This window comes from Mytilus californianus, unplaced genomic scaffold, assembly GCF_021869535.1.
Source record: "Mytilus californianus isolate M0D057914Y unplaced genomic scaffold, xbMytCali1.0.p SCAF_8, whole genome shotgun sequence".
In the NCBI taxonomy this organism is placed as follows: domain Eukaryota; kingdom Metazoa; phylum Mollusca; class Bivalvia; order Mytilida; family Mytilidae; genus Mytilus; species Mytilus californianus.
This window is the reverse complement of record NW_026262734.1, coordinates 23,088,560-23,113,656: the sequence shown is the minus strand read 5'-3', so window position 1 is coordinate 23,113,656 and position 25,097 is coordinate 23,088,560. Positions and strand designations below refer to the sequence as shown.

Genomic DNA, 25,097 nt, shown 5'->3' with positions numbered 1-25,097 from the left:
GTCTTACTCGGTAGGTCCGTAAAATTTACTAATTCAACATCACCACTTGGAACTCTTGGTTTAAAGAGACAAACACGTCTACAAAACACTAAATAGAAAACTTAAGACTTAGCAACACCGACCTTACAAAAAAATTGCAGGTGATTTCAGATGCTCCAGAAGGATAAGCAGATACTGATCAACAAGTAGCACACTTTGTGATGCTCATAATCATGAACATTCAAACACCAACAGTTCGCCAACTAAAACACGAACCATTACCTGTTTTCAAAGTATTGTTTGTTTGTTTGGAAAAAACTACTATATATCAATACATAGGGTGCAATATATTAAACGATGTCTGAAATAATAGCCGAAAACAAATCGGGGTCATTTTATTGCTTACCCTACAAAATTGGTTTTGCTCAACATTGAAGGCCCAACGATGACCTGTATTTGTGTACATAAACTCACCATAGATACCAGGATTAAAATTGTGTACGCCAGACGCGTACTGTTTCGTCTACAAAATATACATCCTCGTTCTTTCTTTTATTGCGAAGGTTGTCTCGTTTGCAATCATATACCACATTTCCAAAATGAAAATTCATCAAAATATATCTAATCAAAAATAAGTACATTAGAGAATCACTGGGATGATAAAATCTCTAACAAAAAAATGGCGTCAAGTCAAAATAACAACGCTAGATAACCGCGTGTGACGATCATTGAATTACGGAAAATACTACAATAACGATAAAATTGTCTATTTTGGAGAACGAACAATAGTTGGTAGATAATTTCGCACACTTAACTGTAAAGTAATTTAGTCGTCTATATAAAAGTTCTCACTGTGGTGAAAGCAATAGAGAAGTATGCTCAATATAATATCATGATTTACGTTTATCCTTTCCAATTGTATTTTTCTTCGGAAAATGCCTGTACCAAGTCACAAATATGACAGTTATTTTCCATTCGTTCCGTTGGTTGATAGAGTCTAACGTTTAATTTTGTCAGTTTAATTTTGTACACTTGCCCTTTTTGAATTTACCTTGGAGTTCTTTTTTTTTTTATACTTTTTCCATTCCTGTATTCTATTTGCCAATGAATTTGATATGAAGAATATTAAATATTCAACATCACTTCGTTTGCAAAATCAGCACATGTTTCCGAAATTCACAGGTGCGTTATTGGACAATTTAGTTTAAGATGTAGGCGCTAAAAGGTTTGCAACATACATAACTAGGCAGGAAAATGTCATATTTCATTTTTTTTATAATAAAAACAAGGTTTTTCACAGTTTGTTGCAAAATGTTGGGACAAACACCCGTTCAAGTCTCCTCTTAACCTGCCCCTCCCTATATGTATGTCATCAGTATTTATAAATAAATAAATAAAACAGACAATTTACTCACTTTTGGAAATCCAATTATTTTGGTTCTAAGTATTCCAAGTGTACTATAAAAGTATTTCAAGAGTCAAATATGAAACCTGTTAAATGCCAGCTATGCCAGTACGTATACAAACATTATTGACATTTGTCTTATCACCTGATATTTTTAAAAATTTCAATAAAATTAGACAGCCATGCCCTTATGTAATACAGTCCTTCTATTTGTTCAATTATATGTACTTTACATCAAAAGTACCAATCAACTATTAATGGTGCAGTCTGTTTTCAAGAACAATTAAATACTTGTCCCCTTGTTCATTTCACTACAAATAGAATTTAATTAGAAATTATTATATATTGGACAATAAATTTATTGCTCTCTAAATGATTTTACGATTTTGATGTTGATTCAACAGATGGGTATGTTTATCAGGAATTATAAAAATTGAGTGTGTTAGGAACGGTTACGATAATAAACCGGAGTATATATGGTCCAGGGAATGAAAGGGAAGGTCCCATTCATAATGAAATATTCATATCTTTCACTATTTCCTGCAACGATAACTGAATAGGATATTGGTAATCGTATCCTTTTCATTGCAGGAAACCATGCTGCGATCTTCGTTATTGTTTAAAACAATAAAACTATAGAGCCAATTAGAATTAGTTTTGATTGTGATAATCTTGACATTTTCACTAAATTAATCTAAACACTTTCAATTAGCGAGTGCAATCAGCGACGAAGTTATCATTTTCATTATCGCATAATTATTTGATGTATTTGTATATTATGAGATATTTTGTTTCAACAGGTGGCAGCAATACAATAACAAAGGCATCCGCAAAGCAAGTATCATGATATGTCCAATAACAAATAAGGGGAAACAAAACAGAACCACAATCACATGCTGTAGAGGGTAAAACAACACCACGACCAAAAGACAAACAACAATCTACAAAAAAAGCATACAGAAAAATAAATATTGAGCAACATAAACAAAAACAAAAAAAGTTCAAGGTCCATTGTGTGAGGTTAACATCCGGTGCATTGGGTAATAGTCATAAATATGGAAGATGAACAGGAATAATAACGGATCATATTTATGTCATCTGATACAGATTGTCTGTTTCGGTCAACCTAGTCATGATGATATACGTAAATATAAGCAACTTTAGACAAGCGATGTTCAAGTCTTCTTAATCGATTAAAAAGATACAAAATAAGGTAACAAACAAAAACTGAGGGAATAGCATAAGCTCTAAAAGGGGCGAGAGCAGGTGCTACGAAGAACAAAACTTCCGAAGAGATTACTTCACTTATATGCATTACTAGTACACATTTTTGTTTAGGGGCCACCTGAAGCCCGCCTCCGGGTGCGGGATTTTCTCGCTGTGTGGAAGACCAATTGGTGGCCTTGTGTTTTTTTCTGGTTTTGTTGTTTCTTTTACACATTCCTCATTTCCATTCTCAATTTTATTAAGAACCACAATATTCCATTAACACTTTATGTCATGTGTATAATTTTTATTGTAAACTCTGTGATAATGTATAAAAAAAAGTTCTCTAACAATTTCATGAGGACTTAATTTATTTTCCTTATTCATTATTTGAGGGCTTGCCTAATTCTCACAAATCGCTCGTTTCGATGTCTGAGATATTATGCAACACTCAAATTACTGACGACATACTACAATCACTACTGTATTTGCAACCAACTTTAAAAGGGACGTCTTCGACATCCGGTTAGAGTGGGATGAGCAACAGTTCATCCATGGCAGGTTGTAACTTCTGGTCAAAAGAACAATACAATATTTCTAACAATGTTATTTCAGTTTTGTTAGAATAGAGAATGAAAACGAGGAATATGTCAAAGAGATTACTAATTACTGAAATAATTCTTTACTTTACAGAACCTACCTATACTTGTTACTATATTGGTAACTTGATTCTTATTTTTCATTTACAGTCTTCACCCTAATGATGTGCGTATATGTTTTTAAAGTTGAAAAATACAACAAAATTCAATGTTATTTCGGTTTCATGCATTCAAATCGTTTAACTTCCTTTGAAGACTAGGCTACAAAATTGGTGTTAAAACGATTAATGTTCTTTAATATCCACTCCCTTATATAACTCGTTCAATTTCTTTATTCGACCATTCAACATCTAACGTAATTGTCTATATTGTAATATAGCAAGTTATTCTTATAAACATGAGTGTTATAAATGGCTGGACTATAGACATAGGTGTCGTCCAATAATAAAATTGTAACCATCTCTCATCCTCTTGTCATTTATATAAAATATATTGACAAGCGACAATTACCATTGTCTTAGAAAATCCAAAATTGAGCCCAATATTGCGAACAAATAGATTTTAGTGTAATAAACGACACCTCAAACACGGCGCTGTCAGTTGTAATCAATGTATTCGACAGATAGACAGTATGAATATAACGACACTAACACATCAATTATGTCTCCGTCAACATATAGCGGATTTCTCTTGTATTTCTCCCAAAGATATGTATATCATAGAATTGAATTAAAACGTGCGTTAGTGTGCCTGTTTTGAAAAAGTTCTAAAATTAAACCAAAACAAAATTGAAATTTTGACGGCTATTATTGTCCTTAAATCTAGTAATTTTTTTTCTATTATTTAACATTAACTCGTCAAATAATGAGATCAGTTGAAATAACAAGAGACATGGGTTTACATCCATGAGACAGAAACTCAACAACTTCAAATACAACCAATAGTTTCTTTAAATATCATACACTATTGGAACTAAATTAATCAGCACTTTTGTGTTGCCGTGACATATCATTGATCTGGGTTTTTTTTTTCTGTAAATGTACTGTTTATAAAATATTACTCGAAACAGTAAGGTTTTTTTTTACCCCAGGTATAGTTTGCCTAAGCCTTATTTGGCACAACTTTTATTGGAATTTTCGGATTTGTATGCTCTTCAACTTTGTATTTGATATGGCATTTCAACTGGTTTTATTTAGGTTTCACTTTTGGGTCTGATGTAGACGAAACACGAGTCTGGCCTACAAAATTATATTATTATTTCAACAGTGTTTAGTGGCAAATATATATTTATCCTGCAAAGTTAATGCTGAATTTCTGAAAACTGTTCAGATTAGTATTGACTGCAAGGAAAGTATCCGAAGAGTATACTAAAATCTTAACAAGGCTTGAAGTTTAAAACCATGCGATGCTTGACCAGATGGATTTGTGGACAGACATTTTAATGGTTTTTGTTTACCTTTATTTGTATATTTGTGCCAAAATTATGGGTTAGTGAACTATCTCATTTGAACATCGGTCACTGGTGTTGCCCTTAAAATAATAGTAGAAAATTAATTTCCTAGTTTTGTTTTCTTTTTTTGCCTTTTTTCATTTTAGAAGGTGAAGGAGTATGCTATTTTTTGTTCTTTGATTTATAGTTTCTGATTGCCCCCTTGTTATATATCTTCCAACTCTTCATAGACAAAAATGTTTTGCAAATCCAATCGTTTAACACACTAATATTGTATCTCATTATATGAAAAGAAAGAATACTGCACAGAGTTAATCATAGAAACAATACTGATGCAGTTTAATCAATCTACAGAAGTTAATTGGTCTATTATAGATCAGTTCAGAAGTGCCAACTAGATGATTTCGAGAAATGTCGACAGTAAATAGCATCAGTTGATTCCTATATAGACTACATTGTGTACATACATACATTGACGTGACACAGAATTATTCGATCAATACATATATACCCGAACATATGTTACTTAAAATTTGGTACTTATCATAAAAAATAGTATCGTTTTTATTATTTGAACAGAGCAATGTAATATTGTAAAAAGAGAGAAAGTAAAATAAGTGTTTCCTCTGATATCTCATCTTCCATCAACAAAAGCACACAAACAACGAATAAAACTACCAAAAATTAATCGTTTTTTTTTAATATTATGCTACAATTTGCAATAGTTGGTGCCATGTTGGTACGCCTAACAGGTCAGTTCGTTATAAGACACAACTGATTCCACAGAATGTAGTTACAGTTTTGTGTTTTAAAAAAGATGAAATGCTTAAGTCTGTAAATATAAATAAAACTAAATTCTGGGAATTGCAGTTTTATGTTTACCCAATAGTTGATTCAGTTCGAAGTTTAAGATTTATCAAATGTATTTATTCTACGTTGACAGCTAACTAAAAATTGCTAAGAACTCTTATGGAATACATGATATACATTAAGGATAACACGAATGACCAAATATACCGAACATTCAAACCTATCACACCAACAACCTCCACCACTGACACATGTCTATCCAGCTTTAATAAGTGTTTGGTATTACTATAAATGTTCACTTCTTCGAACTATGAACATCAAAATTATTTATTTTGTAGTCCATAATTAATGAAAGTTTAATTAGAAAGAGATGTGACCATACGTAAACAAGTAAAAAGTTGAATAACAAAAATACTGAACTGTAAGGAAAGTTCAAAACGGAAAGACCCTTAACGAATGGAAAACAAATGTTATATTCCTGACTTGGTACATGCATTTCCTTATGTAGAAAATGGTGGATTAAAGCTGGTTTTATAGCTAGCTAAGCAACACTTACACAAAAGGAATTCAAAAATCTACAGGGCAACAAAACGGCTTCAACAATCGACAAATTTATGTAAAAAATACTTCAAGCTAGCTCAACAATCGTATTGAAAATATTAAATTTCTAAAAAATTGAAGAAAGATTTACAAATATCTGCCATCAGCATATAATCCTTAAAAGGACAAAAACAGTGATTAACTTTATATATTTTGAGCATACGGTCGCACCATGTTTATTAAATGTTATCTTTTCGAAAAAATCCCTGTTTAAAGTCAGAAATATGACAGTTGTTTTTCACTTGTTCCATTAATTGATAGCGTTTGATTTTGTCAGTTTTTATGAATGTTTTGAAATTGCCTTGAAGTTCAATATTTTTGTTATACTGTAGTTCAGTATTTTTGTTGTACTTTTTTCATACAACTTTTAAAAGCATTTTAACAATAGGAGTTTTCTATCCCCAGGCATAGATCTACATTGCATTTCAGGCCCAACCTTTTGACATTTTTTATTTCCTAAGCTCTTCAGCTTTGTAATTGACTTTGCATTTCAACTGTATTCATTTAATCACTACTTTTAAGTTCTGAGTGGACGAAACGCGATAAAGTACGTATTAATTATAAACCTAAATTGTCCCGACAAGTTAGGAGAAGATTGAGCGCTCACAAATATGTTTAACCCATCCACATTCTTTATGTGATTGTCGCAAGTCTGGAGCCTGTAATTCAGTGGTTGTTGTTGGTTGTGTCTGTTATATTTGTTTGTCACAAATTGTTTTGTCATAAATTATGCTTCTGTTTATTTTTCGTTTGAATGGTTTCTCATTTGTATTATGTCTGAGCCTTTTATAGCTGACTGTACAGTATGGCCTTTTTTGATTATTGAAAGCCGTATTTTACTCTTTAACTGCTTAAATTCACGTTAGTTTAACTGATATCTTTGGTGAAATTTTAGGACCATTTAATCGATGTCACATCTGATGAACGTTTAGTCCGAGGTGATATAACCATGCAGTCAGGTAGCTAACATGAAATATGATTGACATGGTAATGTTCTATAAATTTTCTGTCCATAAAACTGTAAAATCATTTCAGACTTCAGTTTTTCTGTTGTTCCGTTGTTTTCCTCTTATAGTTGATGTGTTTCACTCGGTTTTAGTTTGTAACCCGGATTTGTTTTCTCTCAATCGATTTATGACTTTTGAACAGCGGTATACAATTGTTGCCTTTATTAAGGTTTTTCTACGCCTATATATATGCATAAATGGTCTATGCCAGATTTGACACAACTCTTTCGAATTTTTAGTTTTTATTGCTTTTCAACTGTGGTATTGACTTGCCTTTCCAAATAGTTTGATTCGATTGACATTAATGGGGTTGAACTAGTATTTTTATATATACGAACCTCCCCTTTTTGTACGAAACTTGCACAATAATACATCCATAGAGAAAGAATGGTAAAACCGGTTCAGTTTCTTATTTTTCTTTGTTTTCCTTTTTTGAATGATAGTTATTGATAAAAGTCATAATTACAATAAATAAGGAATCGTTGCGCATTTTAATTTTCGGAAATTTTACAATTCGAAACGCTGAAAATATTTTTAATTTAAATTTGTAACAAAAGACAAGTAGGATTTATTGCCTGCCAGTCACTGTTTTTTTTATAGTATGCAGATATGTTGGTAAGTTCATTTACTCATAATCCGATGTTATGGTTCGAGTTAATTTTTATTTACAAAATGTACATACAGGCAAACCTCTTCGAAATAAAGCTATTCTATATTCCTCGATTTATAAAGAACATGCACATTAATAGATATATGTCTTTTAAATACGGAAATTAGTTCTTTTTCTCCTTTGCAATATTTGACAAATTACAGCAATTCCTTTTTGACATTTGGACGGAAATTTATTATTATTTGCTTTGATGTTGAGAAAAATAATCATGTGAAATAAAATTAACTATAATCGATCAATTGATTCTTGTTTAAATAACGTCAAAAGTTTAACCGTTTGAACAATACTTTCTCTGTTTTAAAAACCAAGTAATGAGTAGACAATTTGTTTCTACCTAATTTGTGTGATAGACTTTTCATATTGCCAATAAAATCAATTTAAAATTAATTTATTTTTCTTGATTATCAGGTCATTTTCCTATTGCATCCCACTAATATAAACATGTACGTGTATAAAATACATTTAGAAGTATTCGAACGTGTCGATAATGGTGTCTGACCTTAATTCAATCAATAGAATAAATATTTCAGCTAATTAAAGATTCTTAAACTACTCTCATGCTGTCTTCCAAGAGTATTTGAACGTTGTGCATTTAATTAAAATGAATATTGAAAAATACAATGTTCCTTTTGGGTCAATTATATAAATAAAGAATACGTGTTTAATATGCATTAAGAGACATGTATCATGCCAGAGACATTTAATACAAAGTGATTGCTAACTTCTTAAACGGTAATCATAATTACATACGGTTTGTGTTTTAAATTTGGGATAATTCTAAACATGCAAATGTACGTGTTTTTTTCACATTTAATTCAGTCATAGTGTAGTACATTTGATACATGCTGGTCTTTCAGAGATAATCAATGTTTTATAACATTCCCAGTGCATAAAGACTGTAAGATTGCATGAGAATAGAAAAAGCAAAAAATTCCAATTAAGGGAGAATTCATATGCCGAATAATAGATAGTAGCATAAAAGAAAAATCACGAATAAGGACATACAACAGCACTGCCAAACGATCAAAGAAAAGAATACACAAAAAAGACATAAAAAACTCAACATTATAAGCAAAACAAAATCCAATTACAACCTGAAGTCAGGGTACTAAGGAAAAGGACAGGAGATAGAAATTAATGTAGACCAAAACATTTACTATACCCAAGTAACAATACAAATGGCCTGACCATGTGTATGTTTCACTCGAGTAAATTTAATTTTAAATTGTAACTTACTTTCCTGTTAACACACAAAAAATCTCAAAGTGTTAACACATGAATTTGGTAAATTGATAGAATTTTATGACAAGAAGTAATTTCCGAGTAATCGACTTACCCTGAAAGTTACTCAAGTTTCCATAATCTGCTCCTAACGAAACATGGACAGTTACTAACCTTCTTTATAGAACGGTATGCTTAAAACATAGACAACTAAGGAAATACAATAGAACAAGCAAAACTATCATGACCATACATAGCTTATATTAATAATATATATAATATTGTGATAGTACATAAATTAAAGAAAATCCTAAATAGAATAACACTTCAAGAGCATAGACATACCAAAGTGTTTTTGTGGAATAATTGCATCAGAGCGTGGACATAAATAACCGTCTTCGAGCATAGAGATACAAATAGTATATATAGAAAAATCGACTAGGATCGTGGACATGCAAAAGTTGTATATAGAAAAACTGCACTTTAGTATGGACATATAAAGGGTGGTAAAAAGCAATATTTTAGAACATAAACATAACAAGTCTATCTAAAGACCTATAGTCTTTAGGTCTTTAGAGAAAAGACATGGACATATATATACCATTGCTATGCATAGAAGTTTAGCCTTATCACATAAACATACGGATGCTTAAAAGGAATATAAACTCATGAAAGTTATCCCGCATATAACTTTGAAACACCAAACGCGCGTTTCGGCTACATAAAACTCGTCAGTGGCGCTCGAATCAAAACAGTTGAAAGCCAAATCAAATAACAAAGGTAAGATCTTTAATAACCGAACATTCCGAAAAGTTGTATAGGAGCAAGAACATACCAAACATTGTATAGAGAAATCGTCTAAGAGCATACACGTATATCTTGGTTCTATACCTACTACGTGTTATACGTGCTAATAATTCTTTTAAATGATTTTGTGTACAAAAATCAAATCAATCATAATATAGTGTAATGAACTAAAGTTAAAAACCAATAAAAATGACAACTTAATTATAGTAAATTATTTCCATTCAACATGCAATGACAGAAAATAAGGCATAGAAACTTTTACAAATGAATGAAACGATGAATGATTTGGGGTTTTTTTTACAAATAAAAGTTATATGAATCTTTCTAAAACAGTCGTCATTTTTATTATTTGCAAACACTGAGGAAATGGTAAATTGTAAGATTGACGACAAATTATATAGAGGCAAATTAATATCTAATGATGTACTTTAAAATCAAATAAACATTTTACGAAAAAACACAATACTCCATTGATGCGGAGAGTGAATGGATAAGTAGTTATGTTCATTGCAGAAAGTATTGTTACGCAATGAAAAGATTAGAAGCCAACACAAATAGAAACAGAAACAAAAGGAGGCAACAAAAAGACCTGTGATCCCCCCACTCCCCCTCGGTTTTGATGGGTTTCGTTTTCCTAGTTTGTAGTTTTCTATGTAATGTTTTTTTTTTCCGATTGGTGTTTGTCTTATCGTCGTTTTTGTCATGATAATGTCGGTTTTTCATCTACATTGTACATGTACTTATATTTTTTATTGTCCTTTTGATATTTCCTGCTTCTTCTTTCTAAACATAAAGGAATGGCCATTACTAATGAAAGCGAAACTCCACAATGAAATAATTTAAATGATCGTGTAAGGCAAACAAAGCACCTGCACAGATTACATTCAGGTAAAGTCGAACTGATTCCACTGGTGATCAGCTATGTATTTGTTTGGATGTACAACGTCGGAATGGTTATGACGTAACGATAGAAAAGCTTTTAAGATACGACGTATATTTAAAGTTTATAAATCATCCATTTATAGTAGTGAATTATTTGTAAAACGTCAAGCACGTGTTGACCAACATTTCTGTTTTTCTGATAGGATATAACTGTGAAGGGCAGCTGTAAATATATAAGTTTGGAACGCCCTAAATTACTCGTGTGAACTTACAAATAAAGAATTGAGAGAATATAATCATAAAAGTTCAATGATTTGTGTTTATAGAGTATTATTGTTTTACTAACTAACATGCCTTAACTGATACATGATATCACCTTTCGTACAAATGGTACATTAATTATAGTAAGGAGTGTATCTCAATTATAATTGATCAGGAAATACCACACACATGCATCCTATTTAGAAGAACATTGGGTAAAAATCTAAATACTAAGATATTAAAAGTGCTTCTAGTATTGTTGTTTTAAAAACGTTTGATTTTTGTTTTTGTTGAGTGGAAAATTTAAAATACAGGGGCCGGTTTCATGAAGCTATCATAAGACCTGGCATAAGATGTATCTTAGGACATGTCTAATGATCCTCTTATGACTATCTTAGGACATATCTCAGACCTCACCTCGAAGCTGTCTTAGAATGATCTTAGCAAAGATATCCTAAACCTGAACGCAAGTTCTTTAAATTTTCAAATATTGACATGGATTTGTGGAAAAAATCATGTATATGTAGCATGTGTTTCCCAAAGATTACTAAAAGTATTGATTAATATTCCATAATTAAATAATTTGCAAAATTAATATAAAAATAAGTGTAATTTATAAAAATAATCTAAAAATGATAACAATTTGTTTTGTACAAATAAGTTGAATTAAATTTGTCACTGTATCGGTTATAATAAGGTTAAAGGATAAAATCGTGCATTCTTGCTATAAATACATCGAATGTTCATTGTTGATAAATCATTTTGATAATCCGTCAACCTATAAGGATTTAGTTATGAGCAGGAATAGGAGTCCCTATTTCACCGTATCAGAGTTATTTCAGCGTATATTTTGTTGTCGTCTGAGGTGCATTAAAACTACAAAAGCCATATTTGTTTACAACTCATGTTAGGACATCATAACAATGCCTTAACTTATGACTATTCTAAGACCATCATGGGACACCTCTCGTGTAGTCCTAACTTTATGACCAACTTACAGAGATGTTTTTAGTTGCGACCACTGTGTGAAACCCAATTAGGACTAAGGTATGTATCTAAGACCACTCTAAGACATATTGAGCGTCGTATTTTGAAGATGATATGCGACGATTGCCAAATGAGGAAATGAATATTAAGTTTTCAAAATGAAACATCTTGGATAGGAAGTATGAGGGGTTCTTAGTTAAGACTATGATATATATTAATTATTACTTGTGATCTTTTAAGGGAGGAACAAGAGATAGTTAGAACTATCACTTAGGAATGACGTAACAATGGTACCAAAGAAAAGCGATCATGAATGCAAACATTTTGATCCCTTTTTAACATTTATGTAACAATATTTAGATAAATAAATAAAAGGTTTTTAAATACTTTGTAATTTTTCAATGTCAAAAATTAAAAATCTACAAATCTTCTATCCATGTAATATGCCTTATGACAAAACAAAACTATCACTGGATTTCAATATAAGTGCAAATCATTAATTTTCTTCGTAGTGATTTGTAGATTATTGTTAGCTTGTTTTGTTGTTGTCTTTTACCAATGTATATTGATACTTTTGTCCATTTTCATTCAAGATTTCTTTCTTTTGAAGTTACTGAAATACATTCACTTCAACGTTTACACTACGCTTCGTATTTTGAAGATTGTATGCGACGATTAATCATTACCAAATGAATGTGTCAATATTAACGTACATATCTTCAAAGCAACAACAATTTCAGAAAAGAGTTTCAATTGACAAGGCCTTCTAGTTCTATGGGCGCAAGTTTATGACATGGACCATCTATAAATCAGTCCTTGTCTGGTACTTGTACCCTAGCGGTTTCAGATAACATTGGCGGGAAATTTCCCCAGTTTGAAATGAAATTTCAAAATAAGGTAAACAGTAGACTATTTTTTTTTCTTTATTTGTCTCAGAGATAGTCAAGAAGGCCGATAAAACCGTTCAAGTCAATTTCATTTTTTCTTAATTAAAAGTAAATTTGTTGAATTTCGGAAATCATAATTTGTTTATAAAAATTCAAGTATTTCTTTTTTTGTAATTTCTTTTTAATAAATCCGCGCAAACGTAGTGACTTTTCAATAGGTAAATTTCGCGCAAACGTAATGCGTTTTGTCGCGCAAATGTGGATTTTAATCGTGCAAACGTAGGACAAATTCGCGCAAACGTAACGCACCGGTTTATATAAATATAGTTTGTAGTAGTTTAATATTTACTCTGGTCTTTAATTCTCCTTCGTACCAGTACATGCCAAATTTGTGCAAAAATTTATCGGCTCCAAAAATACTGGAATAAAATCCAAGAAAAGTTACAAAGCTTTATCATTCGATATTTACAATTGATACAACTGAAGAAAAATAGAAACTAATTTCATTTGTAAAAGGTTAAGGTTTCGACCCCTACTAAACTGATATTCCAAGTTTCCTTTATGTTAGTAAGAAATCAATTGTTTCAGTCAGTGTAGCAACACAGTCTGTTTTCCTTTGCTTTATTATGTATAGATATAGAATTAAAAACCGACAAAGGAATATTTGAAACTCCAACACATAATTTTCTAGTTTGGTTTTCTGTTTTATACTAACATTATTAACAGCATTGTTACAGTTCAGTCATATTCAATTAAAGTAGTAAAATTTTATCATTTTTACCTGAGACTACTATGGTTAAAGTAATCTCAGTTTGTACTCAAGTTCACGCTTTAACTGACGTTTACTATTTTATTTTACATTTATCGCTGGGCCAAGCATGGTACTGAATTATTTTATGTGTAATAAAATATTTGTCATATTTCCTGTTTTGTAAATTGGACATCTATTATTTACATTTTTTTTCCAATTAACAATAATAAAAATATATAACGTTTTCGAAGCATTCATGCTCTTTATATCTTGAGTTGTGAATCAACCAGTGGTTACATGGTATCTATCAAGAAATACGTGCATCATGTGTGCTCTTAAACACAAGAGGACACACATGAACAAAATAAAACAAATAAAACCACAATAATAGATAGGGTTTTATCGACTTTACAGTTCCACTGTTATTTTCTTTTTTTAAGCATACAATTCAAACTATTTACAGCTAAAATACTAGAATTAACTAACAAAGTAATAAAAGTAATTTAGATACTGACTTCGTTAAGACATATATTTAATTCAATTAAAGCGTAATTTAACACAACTGTCAAGTCATTCCTTCAATTTTTTATGAATTGCCAATCTAATTTAAATTTTTTGTAATGAAAATTTGCCAAAAATTGAAATTAAATCTGTTTATAGAAGAAAACCACATACCTGTAAACTTATCATGCGGTCATCGAGTCATTATTTGGTAATTAAAACCCAAATCATAAATGGTCATAATTCCAGTGCGTTTATTTCTCATATTAATCGTCTTACTTGACGTGTACAGTCTATTTTTCGCTAATTAAAATATTTCAATCACTATTTAACCATAACATCAATATTTTGTTTGTAGAATTGATCTATTGTTTTTTCCGTCATCTTGAAGATTGTTTCATTCCTGTCTACAGTGACAGGAACTTTATAATCACAGCCTAATACATAACGATCAAATATTGAGATTTTCTTCCTAAATTCACTCCATACACTTTTTACAGATTTCAGGAACAGTTATTTGCATGTCAGTCAAGTTTCCTTTCAATGATTATAGTGTTTATTAATAATCACATCTTACGTCAAATTGATGCACAGTATATGAAATTTTGTCTCGGAAGTAGTTCCACAAATAAAACTGTTCCATTATTATTTCTTTTTTACTTTATTTTCAAACGAACTTTATATTTTTTTTATTCCCTATTTATTGTAGATTCAAAAGAAATTATAAATACAAAAATCCATACAGAGACAAATATCTATATTTTTCTTTAATTCTAAACTTTGACTTTATACTAATATGCCATTTCTCGTTTATGAACTGCCAGTGGCAAATCTTTTCGCTTAAAGGCATAGTTTAAATGGAATAGAAATCTTATTTCAAATATTCATAATGTAGATGCACAGGAAACACAGAAAAGTTGAACGATATTTGAGAAGAAAGTTTTCCAAAGGCTATACAACATATTTATCTATCACAGTACATACAATACATGCATCTCATCTTGATAATTGACCTTTAACCTTTGCATGCAGTGTTACCATCGGCTCATTTATTTAAGTAATCCGATCTTTTTAATGACTTTTGCGTGACATTTATTTTTATTTAATAGTATCAATTTTTATTCTTACACACAACAAAAAGATAATACCTGCACATTTGTAAGTCAATATGTATGTGTGTTTTAAAAATGAAAATCTCAACTGATATCAAAAGACTCAAACGTTTGTATATTTGTATTCTAGAAAAAAATCATTGCATGTTTGGGTTGCCTTCTCATTGTTACAGATATTCATTTCTTAAAACAGAAACAAAAAACCAATAGTACATAATCATAAACCAATAAACATGCTTGTTCCTTAAAGTGAGCTATAAAGTTTTAATCGTCACTTCAAAAAAACCCAACATTTTAATAGCGGTACATTCTACAACAGAAGGAGAACAAATAGGCAAGAACAAGTTGTTATGAAAATCTATTTTGTTTTCTTTAAAGTCATAAATTCTCGCAATGAATAAACAGAATAGATAATAAAGTTCGTAATTTATTAAAATTTGAAATTGTAAAGATTTGTAATTATAACCGTACCATACATGCCATAGGAGGATTTTCTATCTATAACGTAAACATGAATTTGGACGGACAAACGATCTGAAAACGTGTTATGCGCGTAAAAACCTACCAGATTAAAGTTCGGCACCGAATACCAAGAATGATGCACCATTACATCTATGTAAAATCCCAAAGTATATAAAGAGAATAACCGGAATCACCAATAATACATGACAGTGCAATACACCATACCAACCACTAACACCCTGCTTCTCCGAAAAAAAAACCAGACGTGCAAACAAAGGCAAAAAACAACGTCACAACATGTGTTTTGCAAACTAAATATAGACCAGTACGGAATCTAAAATAGCATCATAGGATAGTTTTACTTTTTGTTGACTGTTTACGTTCTTTCAGACAACTATATATAGTGTTGCACAATAGATTACAAGGTCTGCATCATCAGTTTAAAATAACATTGGTTCTCAGTGACGTCAAATCACCCGCAGACAATAAAGCAACGCAAACAGTGTAAATTTTAATTCTCAGTCTAGTCATATTTCACGTTGGGCCAATACCAAACTTGAAAACTCATTATTTAGCATTCACACAAATAGCGAAACATACTCTGAATTATTCATTCAAATATCGTGTACAAAATTAACCACGTGACCTTGTGATAGACTACTGTATTCTGAAAACAATTAAGAATCGGATAATAAATAACAAATAGCACTGTGAGATATTGAAAGCTATTAACAGTAACAGAAAGTACTATAAACCATATAGTCAGGATGTTTTACATTGATGAGATTAAATCGTACAACATATTAGGATACCACGTAAAACCATGTTGATTTGCTTTTCTTTTGTGAATGGAAACATTATCTTCAATGATGAAATAAATAAAATAAAGAAACGAATCGAATCGAAAGGTGTCGAAGTTTTTAAAAACTAATTTAGTTTTTTTCAAGATTCAAAGATCTTTGACATACGAATACAATTTAGAAAAAGGTGAGAAAATACAGAGTTGAAAAAGAAAGAATCATCAGTTTCCAAAAACGACAGACAAGTATACCATTTCCAATGGAAAAGAGAAACCAAACCACGCTCCACATAAATCTATCAGTAACTATTTCGAAGATTATTTCTCTGACTATGTTATCAATCGGAGATTCTATCTTACCACGATATACTTATTTCTATTCTGATTTCAAAGTAATAACAGTTGAAAAAGTGGCAGCATCATCTTGAAAACTCAAAATATTCGATTCAACAGTCGGAGATTTTATTAACAACGATATAGTCTATTCTGATTTTGATTTCAAAGCAAGAAAAGTTAAACCTTGAAAACGTCATGGTCGGTTCTTATGAATAACCTGGATATTGACTCGGGGTCCAAAATTACAACAAAAAGCTAACAAAACATACAAAATGGAAAATTAAAAACTAAAACCGGTATCGTAAGCAATGAATATAACCTTATTAATAATATCCCTTTAAGACTATGCCAGCTCTAGACGCGTTGGTCGATTACCTAAGATTTGCAACAAACCTTGGATAATTTTTTATAGTTATTAAACTGTTTCTAGATATTAAAATATGTAACCTCCAATTTGGGGACATTTTCGTGAAAAAGTTTGCATTTACCGAACAGAAGTTAACTCTGCTCGCATGCTCCCAAGTTAGCGCGAATTAAAGTATCATTGTTACAAATACTTAAAAGATAACTGTATTTTATTCAAAGATTTATGAAAAATTATGTATGCAAATTTTTAAATACAATACTGCTATCCCAATACTAATGCAACAAATATATCTTGGTCGTGTGTATTAATTGAGAACTACATTTTGAACAGGATTACGGATAAATTGTATACGCGTTCAGCCTTTTACTTGATTTCTACATGTCAACAGATTACAACATCAAAACTTTAACGAGGAAGTAGAACTCAATGCTCTTTTAGGGACATGCATGAGGCCTCGGTTGTCCAATCATGTTCGTGTTTTTAATCCTTTGTTAATTTAAATTTATGCTTTCTGTTTGTTATCAATAGGCTTGTTTGTCCTTGTGAAATTTACGGCTCCTGATTGACCCTTATTTGCTGTATCAAACGGGAAGCAATTTATGTTATTTATTCAATGGTATTTTTTAGTAATACCTTAGCTTAACAAAATGCTTAACTCAGTTCCAATATTGAAAGTTGTATAGAAGAAGAATTCCTCTACTGCAACTATGTTACGTTTCCCTTTAGCGCGCAATGTTGCATATGAAGAATAAATTCACAACTTCACAGTAATAAAATTCAATTAAGCTAATAATCTTGATTTTCTTCTTTCATTTCTTTTTCGTAATCATGTCATTGATTTAAAAATTTCCATTGAATCATTTCTTGACTGCTAGTGTAAAGAATTGTTTGTTTTCATATCACTAATTGATTGTCAATTGTTGCAGCTTCAGTGTATAAGAGTAAGGAATTATATTGTATTGAGACAATAAATTGTAGTATCAATATCAGCAGATATGAAGTATTATCTGTGAGTAATTAAACCATCAAATTAGATTAATTCAAGAAGGAAATCTTGTGTTAAACGATAGCGGATGTGAGTACATGAATATTGTGAGTAAACGAGTGGCAATATAGGGCTAACAAACATAGAAAACTCTTCAAAAGGCTTAAAAACAGAAATGAATTGATTGCAAGACCTTTGTTCCATCCACATAGGAAGGTACAAGTTTGCGACATCAAAGGTGAAAAATTGAGTAGGACCACTACGCACACCATATGCATAGATCAGTCCTGAAAATCAAATTTGCTGTATTGCACAAATTAAGCATTTATTGCATTTTAACACACATTTTTCGCTGAAATTAACATTTCTGTTTATTTTATAAAGAGATATGAAATATATTCAAAGCAGTTAAGCTTCAAAACTGAATAATTTTCAAGATTTTATGAAACGTTTTCTCTCTTACGAATTTTTGTACACTATATCCTTTTGGAAAACACGTAACGCATTTCCTGACAAAAACTGAATTCCTGTAAGATCAAAAAGATATATACCCTTGGGATTTTCATAATATTCATTTTGGTCTGATTTATGATAATGGCGATTCCGATATCAAACACTTTTCAGATATGACCCCAAAATTCCAAAGTTAATTTTATGTCGCTTTGGTGTATTAAATTATTTTTGCTGTAGAAAATGCTTGTTTAAATCCAATTTTAAATTTAAAGCCCATTATAATCCTTCAGACACCTTGTTCAAAAAGACTTGAGGTCTTGCATTTAAGAAAAAAAGGTTCATTGACGTATATTCAACATTTCTTTTTATTCATGATATGTAAATCGAAGAAATAAAGAATATATCATAAAAAAAAAAAAACATTTCTTTTGTTTCCTCAGACTATGGTATTGTCTCTCCGTTCTTAATTTGATATTATCAAATACTTCCTTTCTCCTTCCCCCTTTTGTCGTTTTATCTTTTTTTTTATCATTTCTCGGTGTCTATTCATATCAAACAATCTCAACAAACAAGTAAACCAATGGAACATTTTGATATATACTTTATATAAAAAGAAGATGTGGTATGATTGTCAATCTCCACCAGATACCACATGACGTAGAATTTAACAACTTTAGGTCACCGTTCGGCATTCAGTTTATATTATGCATTTTTGTTCAATAGAAAGACATCGGATGGTCTTATGACTCTTGGAACTCAGGTTGTACATTTGTTCTTAAACAAAATACTAGTTATACTTAATGAAACTGTCATCACTTTTCTTTAATCTAAAATGATGAGAACAATGTCAGTTCTCCGGTCACATGGTTTGGTTATAATCACTGATTGCTTTGGTCTCTCAAGATTTTAACGAATTTAATCAAGAAAGTGTTTTCTTGCAATTGTATGAAACAATAAAATCTGCAAAATAATCGAATTTAGAACATCAGCAGTGATAAACCCTAATGATAATGGCATGAAAACGTCAGACTTCCTCAAGTACCAGTTTAATTGGTTGTTTAGTACAGATTTTTTACACTGGTTGTAGGGTATAATAACTATATTGTTATATTTATTTTACTATCGTATTTAGCTATGTAGACTTCTCTACTGATATCTGCAACGAAGGGAATTTTTGGTTTGTCTCGTATTAAAAAAGGGAATAACAAATGCCCTCAACTTCAATGCATATAAGCGCATATTTTTATATATACACCGTTTGATAATACAAGCAACAATGTCCATGGCACGTACTCTTTATTTATCAAAATGAATCACGACCTTATCTTGAAAGAATTACTATATCTCGATTAGAGGTATTATTTGCCATTTCCGTTTAAACAGATAATTTGATATTTGTATTTTTAACTTCTGTGAAAAAGTCGCAATATTTAGAAGAAATAGTATTCAGATAAAACCACAGGCCATTGAAATCTCGTATATTTTTTTTCTGCAATCATCGAAAAGCTTACACTTTTTTACATAAACAATATGACTTCATTATAGAAAAGGTCCTAGTGCCTCTATCTGAAGGGTATGACACGCCGGAAGGGGTGTCTCCTTGTCTGTGCGAGATGAATAAATATGCAGCCACGTCCGAATGTGGCCATACAAAACAGTTCCTCGTATACCGAAAGTGTCATCGCTCTCTGCACAATAAAAACATTTACAACAAATTTTTAAGTGGATCTATTACAGTAGATGGCCTGTTGCAAACAAAATTCTATCCCTATCAAACATGTCATCATTTTCATTGGCTGTCGACATTTCCTGTCTTTTAATCATGGCTACCTTTCCGGAACTTTTAATCATGGCTACCTTTCCGGAACTTTTAATCATGGCTACCTTTCCGGAACTTAGATATTTTATGTTTGTTATTCCTAAATATACATGAAATATTTGCTAAAGAACGTTAATAAATATCAATAATCAATCAAAGAATTTGTTGTAAAGTTGAGCTCCATAAGATAACCAAAGGATTTATCGTAGATGTCGACACTGTTAAGATTAAAAAGCAAACTGTAATAAATTTTCTACCAATCCATAAAAAGCTACCCACTTCTTTGTCGAAAATAACTTGCACAACAAAATCAAGGATCGCACGATTATAGGTAAAAAGAATTAGTATTCTAAATGGGTGTATCAAAGGTACATTCTACCTTTGAATAATTTGTCAAGTAAAACAATTTATTAAGATTTATTGGAGTAAAACTGTCGATAGTTAAACATTGGGTTATCTATCATATATGCAATTTAAAATTACGTACTAGGAGATACACATTTATTATATATTTTATCAATTTACTGGATAACTAGCGAATTGTGAGGCAATTCTGGTGGGTGCCAATAAAAACAAAAGAACTCTTCAACTGCAGAGTTTTATTATATTCAATGACATGATTACATGAAAACTTCATCATAAAGACGTCAACACATGCACTTAATGTTCAAGAATATGAAGTAACCTTACTCGGTTAGATTTTGAAATTTTACTGATCAGCGCATAAAGTTGTAATCAAATAGATAGCGCTTGAATCATATGGTTATATACATATCCATTAAGTCAATTTCAAAAGCCCTTTGACTCAAGAATTATAAGCCTTCCTTAATTTTCGTGTTATTACCATGATTACCGTCAACGTCTTCTTTGTTTTGTTGAACAGAAGAGCTATATAGTGATTATTTTGGTTGTTTAACGTCCAGCGAAAAATATTACAAGTCTATTCAGACCGAGAGCACGATATCATGATATAAACTCGTAAACAGATTTGTGCTAGATCTACTATTTGTTTTGATATTATCAAAATAAATGATAATTTTCAAATATGAACTTTATATGACGTACCGATCTACTTGTAGACAAGGCGTGTGAACGTCTACGTACAAAACTACATATAACAAGGAATGTGAACATCTACGTTCAAAACTACACCTAGACAAGCAATATAAATGTCTACGAACAAATTAAATTTCATGTAAAAAGGAAATGTGAACGTCTACGTACAAACCTACATATAGGCAAGGATGTGAACGTCTACGTATTAACCTGTATGTAGAATGGAATGTGTACGTCTACGTACAAACCTACATGTAGACAAGAAATGTGAACGTCTACGTACAAACCTACATGTAGACAAGGAATGTGAACGTCTACGTACAAACCTACATGTAGACAAGAAATGTGAACGTCTCCGTACAAACCTGCATGTAGACAAGGAATAGGAACGTCTACGTACTAACCTGCATGTAGGCAATGAATGTGAACGTCTACGTACTAACCTACATGTAGACAAGGATTGTGAACGTCTTCGTACAAACCTACATGTAGACAAGGAATGTGAACGTCTACGTACAAACCTGCATGTAGACAAGGAATGTTAACATATACGTTCAAAACTACACATAGACAAGCAATATGAATGTCTACGAACAAAACTTCATGTAAAAAGGGAATGTGAACGTCTACGTACAAACCTACATATAGGCAAGGAATGTGAACGACTACGTATTAACCTGTATGTAGAATGGAATGTGAACGTCTACGTACAAACCTACATGAAGACAAGGAATGTGAACGGCTACGTACAAACCTACATGTAAACAAGGAATGTGAACGTCTACGTACAAACCTACATGTAGACAAGGAATGTGAATGGCTACGTACAAACCTGCATGTAGACAAGGAATAGGAACGTCTACGTACTAACCTGCATGTAGACAAGGAATGTGAATGTTTACGTACACACCTATATGTAGACAAGGAATGTGAACGTCTACGTACAAACCTACATTTAGACAAGGAATGTGATTGGCTACGTACAAACCTACATTTAGACAATGAATGTGAGCAGCTACGTACAAACCTGCATGTAGGCAAGGAATGTTTCTAGTGTCCATAAAACAATGCATCAAATATTACTTACTGACCTACATCTAGACAATAAATGTGTCTATTGTCAACAAAAACAAAGCATCAAACCTTATTTACTAACCTACGTCTAATGTCCAAAAACAATTCATTACAATGAAATAAACCAATACTTTTAGAGGATATATAGTCCGGATACAAAATTGAACTATTTATTGATGGAAATGTATTTAATTACAAAAATAAAATACAGAAATCCGAATCTAACCCAATAAGATTTTTAATTAAATGCACACATGCTAATTCCCCAAAAATATGAAAATATCACGTAGTCTGACATTATACATTTATAGATATATAGATGATATTTTATGAAAATATGATATGTCATATCAAATATGCAAGTTATGAAAACAATTCTATAGAAATATCAATAAACGAATAAAAAATTTCAAGAAAATTTAATTGATAATGTGTAAAGTATAAGAGCCATCTGCTTATCACAATGGTTTAATATCTATCCATCTGAATTACGATACAATTCCAATGCATTTTTGATGATTTATTTCTATGAAACTTGATGCATAAGTGCTGTGGGACTTTATTTTGATAATGTAATGGTAATGCGCGCAAATGTAATGCACCCATTATAATACATTTTCGGTAGACTTTTTATTTTTAGATTTGTACTTAACTTATATCAATATTCAACGACGGGTCCTCAGTTTGGAAATGATAATTACGTCCGATCTGATACATGGGGATTTTAGTACGTGTTCAGAGAAAACTATTTTCCGTGCACGTTGCAGAGTTATGTACGTAGGTGCCTTCCTGGTTACCGAGTCTGGTCAATATGCTTTTTTCTTGTGTTTTTTTCTATGGTATTCGGTATTTTCCATCACTTCTGTCGATTAATTTACATTTAGGTTCCTACGGGTTGAAATAGTATCGTCTGCATGAAACATTTTTTGCCGTTAAGCTACATGTATCAACAATGAATCGGTCTATTTACGGTACAACGCTATGTTTTCTGAACATTGTGTGTTAGTTTTCCGCTCTTGCAACAACATGAATAAGAACATGTAAATCTTCGAAATAAATCAATAATATTCAAACTGTTACATAATCATTCACTTAAATTATATACGTTCTTCAACAGTCTTAGTAAGCCCAGTCATTTCTTTGTTGATTGAACTAAAAGAAAACATCACTGTATGCTATATTTTTATTTGCGGATTTAGTCTAAGACAGCATGATTTCTATATCAGTATATGAAGTACTTTCAGCTAGCCATCAACAGCTTTGTGCATTCGAATATTTTAATACAGTTTTGTTTATTCTATTTTTTTTTTCTACTTATGTTTGATATATAAAAGGGAAGTATTGAGTGCTAAAATATTAGTCTAACCCAGACACAGTCATGTTAATGTACCTGATGTGTTTATGCGTGTGTATTCTTGTTGTTATTGGTTGCTGTTGGTTCGCCTTAAAAACTCACATTTGTATAATTAATAAAAGAATAAAAACCTTATATAAGGGTCACTTTTGTTCTAAGGATTTGAAACCTCCATTGTTAAATGATTTATGAACTAAAAACCCATAAGATTCCGCAGATCTCTTTAAAATTAGAAATTATTTGAAATGTATGCATACTTACAAATTCAACAGTGGAATACTTTTTAGAATGGAAATACACACAGCATATGACAAATCAAAATTCTGGCACTGCTAACGAAAATTCCTTTCGTACTCTTTTAACTCTGCACACACGGGTTATCTAATTATCCTTACTCTTCATTAAAAGTGAATGTCTTGTTTGCGATTAAGTGCAATTCAGGGATGTTTAATTCCTATCCACAACTTCTATAGTTTAGTAGTACCTCCATAAAGATACCAGTTGCACAATGATAAATCTACTTATGCTCATCTACAATTTATTGTTATACTGAAAAATAAAACTTCTACCCACGTGTACGTTGTACGTCCACCCGTATATAAATCCTAAACAGGCATTCATTCTATAGATGTGTATGCTCTTTATTTCATTCCGAGGATTGTTTCCTAACTTTTATGATTATTTATGAATATACTATCAATAATCTTATTTACACAACAATCTTAATGTCTCTGTCTTGATTATTTTTAGATGACCCATGTCACGTTAGTATTTTTTTTCCCGATTGAAACAGTTTCAAGCGTGATTTTTTAATCACTTTTATTCAATTACTTTATTTCGCCATAATATTGCTCCACACTATTAGTTTTATGAAGTGCATTTAAAAACCTTAAATGTCAATTCAAATATAAGCTAATTTAGCAATTTAAAATTTTGTTTCATTTAGAATTTTAAAGGACATATTTTCCTTAAGAAGACTTTTGATAACTCTCAGGAGACGACTTTTATCTTTCAATTGTGTTTACTTAGAAGTTCAATGATTATGCTAATCTTTTAGTATTTTTAAAAGATGGACAAGTTTAAGGTTCTTAGGTGCCTATCAAATTTCCTAAGCGCACATAATCTAACATAATATACCCTTCTTTTCTTGATGTGATCGATATTGAGCTTTAACTTGAATGGTGAAGTTGTGGGAAGGTCAACATCGTTTTATTGTTATTTATTGTCCAGACCACCTGAGTTCATCTCGGGCTTTGG

The 25,097-nt window shown here is 31.2% G+C and overlaps 1 protein-coding gene across 3 annotated transcripts in view; it reads right to left on the bottom strand.

Annotated features, from left to right (window-relative positions):
- LOC127711441 (nitric oxide synthase-like protein) overlaps window positions 1-24,468 on the bottom strand; it is a 97,005-nt gene extending 72,537 nt beyond the window's left edge. The window contains exon 1 of one of the 3 annotated variants that reach the window (XM_052217492.1): window positions 24,102-24,468. The gene's annotated coding sequence lies outside the window, so the exon portion shown is untranslated. Of the gene's footprint in view, window positions 1-14,197; window positions 14,931-24,101 lie in introns of those variants that run through there. The other 2 variants (XM_052217493.1, XM_052217491.1) reach the window with 2 other exon arrangements.
- Between the last annotated feature and the right edge of the window lie 629 nt (window positions 24,469-25,097).